The 8,411-nt window shown below is 36.7% G+C and overlaps 1 protein-coding gene across 1 annotated transcript in view; it reads right to left on the bottom strand.

Moving 5' to 3' along the window:
* Positions 1–7,989, bottom strand: part of LOC139970280 (uncharacterized) — a 22,536-nt gene extending 14,547 nt beyond the window's left edge. Inside the window, exon 1 of the mRNA XM_071975952.1 lies at positions 7,514–7,989. The gene's annotated coding sequence lies outside the window, so the exon portion shown is untranslated. The remainder of the gene's footprint in view (positions 1–7,513) is intronic.
* Between the last annotated feature and the right edge of the window lie 422 nt (positions 7,990–8,411).

Here is an 8,411-nt window from a genome sequence, read left to right as displayed (position 1 = left end):
ATGTCTGGATTAAACGCATCTCATCATGAGTTTCGGGAGTCGTATGATCGAACATAAAATACTATTGTTCAAAATTTTATAATATTAAGGAATAAACAAGTTAAGCTCGAGTATTGAGTTGATGTAAAACCTCTATGATATAGAAACAAATATACAAAAGAAAAACAAGAAAAAAGTAGAAAGGGAAGAAACTATGATTCCAATTTCCATAGTACAAATAGTGGCTGATACGCAAGACGTGAAGTGAAGTGACAACGCAGGTGCTTGCTTTGAATGGCCTTCTTTAACACAAGTACTACGTAACTTACTAATATTTATGATATACAAGTCGCGCTTGTAGATCAAGAGATTTGTAAACTACACAAAGAATGGAAGAAAAGGAAGCATGTGAGGGGAAATGAAACCTGGATGAAAGAACAATACTACAAGAAGGAAAGCCAAGTCTGGGATACTTAGCGATGCACTCGATACACAAAGAGAACACAGTAGCTACTTTAAATCTTAAAGTTTTGTAAAGACCGGATCGTGATTTATATCAGTAGCATGTGCTCTTAGGATTACAGTAAGAATTGAGGATATGTGTAATTCCAAAGAAATCCAGTTTGATGCATTTGGTGGGATGACACATATCCTCAATTCTTACAGTAAACCTAATGGCACATGCTACCGATTTATCATATTTATCATCACGTTTCAGTGTTTACTGTGGTATACAAGTTTTAGATTACAGTTGTTACTGTACTCGCTGTGTGAACCGGTTCAGCGATTCCGAAGGGGTAAAGAAACCTAGACTAAAGAACATTAATACACAAAGGAATACCACGCGTGAGATATTTAGCAATCATGTTACGGGGAAAAAGAAACCCTGGATAAAAGGACAATACTACACAAAGGAATACCAAGTGTGAGATATTTAGCGATCATGTAAAGGTTAAAAAAAAAACTGGATCAAAAGACATAGTACACAACGGAAAGTCAAGTCTAAGATAATTAGTGATAGGTCGGCGTTAATGGGAGCAATATTGTGGTTATGCATCACAATTTGTAAGTTTATAGAATTTGAGCGTCACTGATATTCCTTATTCTGACAATGATCTCATCTTTGTCTTTTCTTCGTATGGCGAATATTTTTCCATTCTTTGTTCTAGCTATTTTACTGGCAGGGTGGTTGTTTGTTTATTGGAGCAGCAGTTGGTTTACACATCCTAAATCGTTTTGATAACTGTCCCTGAACAACTTCAGTATTAATTAAGTCGTTTCTGGTCTCATACGTTGTGAATTTGACGATGATCCCATGAGGTCGTCTATGATGAGAATTATTTCCGACTCTTTGAGAACGATCATCATCAACGGATGTCACTGTCAGTGCTTCGATTTCCTTTTTTTTTTTTTAGGTAGTAGATCATCACACAAATCGCCTACAGACGAGTCAATGAATTAAGGCTTTATTCTGCTTCAAGATATTCAAAGTGCCATACGGTCTCCATGATGGAATGCTTAGTGTTCATTTCACCCTCCATTCTTAGGATTGCATCTTTAGTCCAACCAGCACAGTTACCTCTCCCCAATCATGCAAGTATAAGTGTCGGTCAAGATTGAGTGCTCCAGATGTTGACTTTGGCTTTGGCATGCAGAGTCTGATATACTACACACGGGTTGTATAATTTCTGCCATTTTCCCATTCTAATTTGCTTCTTATTCTTTGTTGTCATGTTGTTATTTGGTTGTTTTAAATTGACTTCAGAGCTTTGATCATATGACGTCATGAATTACCCAAGTTTTTAGCCAATGTTCAGGCTAACACACACATACACATCCACCATAGACACACACACACAGACAGCTATTATCTCCTCTCCAAGATAAAGATATCCAATCACTATCAGTCACCCTACCATGGTTGACTTATGGCACTCGTTGCTCTAGAACATTAAATGTTACCATAATACCATGGCAACCGTTGACATTTCCACAAAGACAGCTGCAATAATGTGTAGTGACCAAATAACTACAATACCTCATGCCTCATGCCCTTCTGTTCACATATAATGTTGTAGATAACAGGCGGTTTCCCGATTTGACTATCACCCTCCCGAACATTACTGTTTTCGTCAAAAGTGATGTTGAATCATTTCGTAATACATTGTCCCCGGCAAATGGCGTTTAAGTAATCAATATTACTGTACAACTGAAAACACAACACGGTAACAAAGTCATAAATTGAAGCATGCCTTAGCGTTGCGATCGCAGTGCTGCTTCCACAACTAACGTGGTCATTGAGGTTTAACGAAATATTTCCACAGGACACGCATGTTAAATTATATGTAAGAGTGTATATCTGAAAACTCTAAATTAGATTTTGCAGTACGGAAATACAAGTTTATGTCATATTTCTTTGCAAGTGATAGATTAAAAGCTAGTATCTCCCTTTTTCACTCTTAAAAAACAATTTCAGGCAATCGGTGCACTTTAAAATCTTATCTCAGGACAAATGGGTTGAACGTAATTTAATAATCAGGAGGTCCGATTTACCATTAATATTTGCTGAAATATTAACATTAGGATGTAAATAACGGCATCCGTACTGGTTGGAGAACCCCGATATTCTAGTTTTGCGTATAAGGAAGTTAGCTTCAAAAAGACACCACATGTTCACATGTCGACATAACGTGATACATGGCGGCATCCGTACTGATTGAACAAACCCGATATGTTATTTTTGCGGATGAGGAAGTAAGTTTTGATGTACTTTAATAAGCATGAATTTACTGCGTGCGCTTTTGTTTTGAAGTAACGTGACATACATATGTCATTACATTCAACTCTACAACTTAGGATGATATTTGTTTCCAATCAATGTCCACACTTCAATTTTTACATTAAGTTTCTCTGCCAGATATACAATCTTGTCATAGGTATTCTCGCTTGGTACAAAATATTCTCAAACAATTTCGTCTGGACTATTGTAGTAAGTCATTTAACTTATCATTCATTTCAAGTTTTTTGTTTTCTCAGTTCTTCAGCTGTCATGGTCTCCATACTTTTCTGCTCACATATCATGCAATAATGTGTAGTGACCAAATAACTACAATACCTCATGCCTCATGAGTTTCTGTTCACATATAATGTTGTAGATAACAGGCGGTTTCCTGATTTGATTATCACCCTCCCGAACATTACTGTTTTTGCCAAAAGTGATGTTCAATCATTTCGTAATACATTGTCCCCGGCAAACGACGTTAATATCATCAGTATTACAACACAGCCGCAACACAACGAGGTTATAAAGTCATAACGTGTAGCATGCCACAGCGTTGGGATCGCAGAGCTGTTTCTACCATTAGAAGGTCAATCACTCCAAAATATTTTAGCATATATACTTGATTATATTATCCTATATTAAAACAATGTATCCGATTGGATTAATTAGGAGCAACACCAGATCCAAGCGGTCATTGCGTAACTCTTCCATAGAACATTCATGTTACATTATAGGCTAGAATGTATATTTCAAAACTCTAATTTAGACTTTCCAGTACGGAAATACAAGCATATATCATATTTTTTTTGCGGGTGACAGCTTGCTTATTTAAATTTGCAAGTACCCATGATTTGAGGGCAATAAGCTATAACCAATCACTAACTCACGATAACCGTGAAGACTGGGCATAGCAGCATGAGGTAACATACAATTCCTGCAATGATATCACAGTTACGCTTAGTCCAGATTTAGCTTAGATTTTGTTTGCTCTCTCTTACCATCTTTCCTAAAATCTTTCTGACTTCACTAGAAAAGGGTCAGGCCCTCCTGGAGGTCTATTTAGTTGTACATGGCCTTGTTATCTCACCAATTCTAAACTGCACTTCAACTGGATTGACAATTATTTTGAAGCACAGCCGATGTAAATTACTAGATGGACTTTCCTAACGAATGAATCTACAGAGCATTGTAAATGCCATTCTCTGATGATTAAAAGCTAGCATCCTTTTTCAGTGGCGGAACGTCCATACAGTCAGAGGGGACGGATGCACCCCTGACGGACTCAAATGGACTGCTGGCGCCCTTTTCAGCTTTTTACTTACTCGCGATTATTGACTTTTGTATTGCGCTCTCAAATACCTATTGGCTTTTGAAACTTTTGTTGGTGTAATTTACTGACAAAATGGCGATGACACCTATTTATTCTTTGGGCATCTGCAAATTGCTAGGGCCCGGAAAGGGTGATTTCCTGCGATCTAGGGAGTACCTTTACTAAATTGTCTGTACGCCCCGTGCTAACCTGTGGTGGCGCTCTATTTAGATAGTGTCGAAAGCGCCCCAACAGACCATTCTCACCCCCATGACCAATACCCCTAGCTCCGCCTCAGCACTTTTTCTCTATTAAAAAACGATGCCAGACGATGAGTGCAGTTAAAAAACCTTATTCGCACAACAAATGACTAGAAACGTAATTCAATATTATTCGAAGGTCAGGTTTTACTTTAATATTTGTTGAAATATAAACACTGTGAAATAAATAGCGGCATCCGTGATGGTTGGAAAAACCCGATATACTCTTTTGTGCGTATGCGGAAGGAAGCTTTTAAAAACATAATGAGGATATCACGTGTATGTATCGATAGTGAGAGGGTTACGGAAAATGTATGACTTATGATTTCAGTGTGTGCGGTGCAATATACAGTAGGCCTTTACACGTATACAGTATGCAGTATACAAGTATGCAGTGTACAGTATACAATATCCAAGTATACAGTACCGATGCACAAGTGTACAGGGCACAAGTTTACCATTACTGTACAATAATACAGAATTGTAATTGCTGTTTTGTTATTCAATATAATGAATATATAAAGGACAAAGGCAACATTGCCAAGTAAGTGCAAAGTTAAAGAGGGTGAGGAATTGACGATCGATATTTTCATAAATATTGTTTTAACGATGTACGATGATTAAGAACTCATGTAAGTAGTTGTGTGTGGTGCGGCAGAATATATGCGGAAAGATTATTATGAAGAGATTATCATATTGAGGTTCATACGTGAATCGAATACATATTTAATGCTTTGGTGACCATCTAAAGTATCGAAGTAGAAAAGACTGGGGATAATAAGTGTGATGTACATATAGATAGTCCGTGTTCGTTCTTGTACTATTCTGTACTCATAAAAGTGTTTGAAGTCATGTTACTTAAACAGCAAAAAATGTGAACTCGAACTCATGCTCGTTGCGTTTTTACTTTTACAAGAGATAATCATACTTTGTTCACACCCATGGCTTTTTCATCATCTGGTATGTTTGTTTTCGTTCTATTGTATTAAGAATAAATTTACTGCATGCAGTTTTGTTTCAGGGAACGTTACATACATATGACTTCATCGCTTCCTGCGCCTGCTAAGTAAACAGGCAAATAGAAACACATTTAACCTTCAAAACAAGAAAAAAAATCTTTCAGAATTGAAGAAGACATTAACACGTCATCATTCCTATAAACGACGGCAAAGAAAAAAACATATACATTCTACAAAAGATTCAAAAACTAAAAAAAAGGCGTTCAAGTCTTGACACAAGGTTCTGGGGTTGTTCAGTGGCAAGTATAGAAATAATATTTTATACCTCACTCTTGTGCTTGGATCGATATTCATTAAAAATAGACTGGTGGGGTTTTTTTGGGGAGGGGGGGCGGGGTGTTCCAAATTCTTGCCGGCCGGAGTGGGTGGGGATTTTTTGATTCATTGAGATTCCTTGAGAAAAAAAAACCAGTATTCCTTCATTAAACAGAGAAAGATAACCATTAAGTTTGGTGTGGCTACAAACCCTTAGAATTCACACATCCTTACTACTTTAGAAATATTGTTTTAGCGTACGCCACGAGCCTTTACTTTCAGTTACACATAGACAAATGTAGGTTGCAATAATGACCAGAAAACGAAACCGTTGAGAAAACATGAATAATAAGTATTAACATGGAATGCATTGTGCGCCATTTGTATCCGCTTGCGTTATAGCCAAATGTTGTTTATTGGTTATTTGACAGTTGATCGTTTATTTTGACCCAGTGACTTCATAAGTCGTGTCATCACTACAACCTTTGCCTAGGCGCATACCTACCAATATTATCCATCGGCCCTGTGCCAAAATGTTGTTATTATTTGTTTGACCTTTGATCTCTGCGTTTGATCTTATTGACGTCATAAATTACATAAAGTAATGAAGCCAGGGTTCAGGCTTACACACATATACACACATATCATAGCGTTTTACTCTTCTCGAAGATAAAGATTTCCAATCACTCTCTATCACCCAATCATCGTTGACTTATCACACACATCACTCAGGAACATTAAATGTTACAGTGGAAACCGTTGCAATGGCCACAACTGCAAGCACAACAAGCTAATAACGTCATAAATTAAAGCATGCGACAGCGCTGAAAATGAAAGTTGGAAGAAGTGTAAATATGAGGCTTGCTGGGGGCCGAAGAAGATATTAACCGAAGAATTGGTATAACCAACGGTGCTTTCAACACACTGTCAAGTATTTTCAAAAGCAAAAACATAACCTAAAATATTAAGCTTAGGATTTTGGGCTTTATTAAAGAGCGTTTTTTTAGTACAATTGCGAACTGTGGGGCACAACGAAGGATCCTGATCGCAAAATTGACACTTTGTAAAGGAGACTATTTCGTAATATTCTCAACATCAGATGGACCAATAACAATTGGTTATCAAACGATGAACTCTACAATGAAACCAACCTAACACATTGGTCATCCATAATCGCACATAGAAGGTTGAGATTTTCGGCATGTATCAAGACTCCAGAAGGACGCGCCAGCAAAGGTTGCTTTAAGAGAAGCATTGAGAGTTTGAGACATACTGCTAAATACGTGCGGGAAGGCCTGTGATTACCTTGCTTGAAAAATAAAGTCGCAATTTTCAGACGTAAACATTAACAATTTCGAGGAAGTAATAGAGCTTGCGCAAGATCCTGATACGTGGCGAAGGTTAATCACTGTAGCATGTGGGATAGACGAGACTCAACTTACTACTAATACTACAGACATGCGATCGCAGTGCTGCTTCCACAATTAGAAGGACAATCACTTTTAAGTGTTTCTGTATATATATGATTATATTATTCCATATAAATTAATGTATCCGATTTGATTATTTAAGAGCAGCACGTGTTCAAAGTGGTCATAGAGATTTAGAGAAACTCTTCCACAGAACATGGATGTTACATTATATGCTAGAGTGTATGTTTGAAAACTCTAAATTAATTTTCCAGTACGGAAATACAAGTATATATGTCATATACTTGCGGGTGATAGCATGCATACTATAATGTGTAAGCTCTCCCAAGATTCGAGGGCAAATATATATTATCATTAACTAACTAACGAAAACCTTGTAGACTAAACATAACAGCATGAAGTAATACACGATACCATACAGTGATGAATCAGGTAGGCTTAGCTTAGATTTAGCCTCGATTTAGGAACTCTTCCTTACCTTTTTTTTTTCTCAAATCTTTCTGACTTCACCAGAAACATGCCATCCTCTCCTGAAGGTCTGTTTAGTTTTGCAACGCCTTGTTCCCTCACCAATTTTGAACTGCACATTTATGCTGACTTAACAATTATTTTAAAGCACAGCCGATATAAAGGACTAGATGGAATTTTCTCACAAATGACTATACAGAGCATTGTAAATGCCATTCTGTAAAGATAGAAAACTAGTATACACTTTTTACTCTAAATAAACAATTCCAGGCAAGGAGTGCAATTAGAAAACCTTATTCGCAGAACAAATGACTTGAAGCGTTATCCAATATTATTTGAAGGTCTGGTTTTACCTTAATATTTGTTGAAATATTAACATTAGGAAATAAATACCGGCATCCGTACTGGTTGGAAAAACCCGACATACTATTTTCTGCGTATAAGGAAGTAAGCTTCCAAAATATAACAAAGACATCACATGTTCGCATCGATAGTGCGAGGGTAACGGGAGATATTGAAAGTGACAGTGTGATGTATAGTCCGTGTTCGTTCATGATCTGTCTGTACTTATAATAGTGTTGATGTCATGCTACTTAAATAGCCAAAACATTTAACTCTAACTTGTACTCGTTGTGTATTCCCAATACATCCAGTTTCATGAATTTGTTGGATTACACATATCCTCAGTTCTTACTGTCATCAAAATAGCACCTACTACAGATGTAAACGATTTATAAGGCACGATATCGTGTTTAATGTGGTACAAAACTTTAAGAGTCAGAGTAGTTACTGTTATCTCTGTGTGGAATCGGTTCATCAAGTTTGTTTATGTTTATGTAAGTTTGTTTGAGTATGATATATATATATATATATATATATATATATATATATATATATATATATATATAT

This window comes from Apostichopus japonicus, chromosome 7 (genome assembly GCF_037975245.1).
Source record: "Apostichopus japonicus isolate 1M-3 chromosome 7, ASM3797524v1, whole genome shotgun sequence".
Lineage (NCBI taxonomy): Eukaryota > Metazoa > Echinodermata > Holothuroidea > Aspidochirotida > Stichopodidae > Apostichopus > Apostichopus japonicus.
The sequence above is the reverse complement of the archived record's forward strand: the minus strand, read 5'-3'. Positions and strand labels throughout refer to the sequence as shown.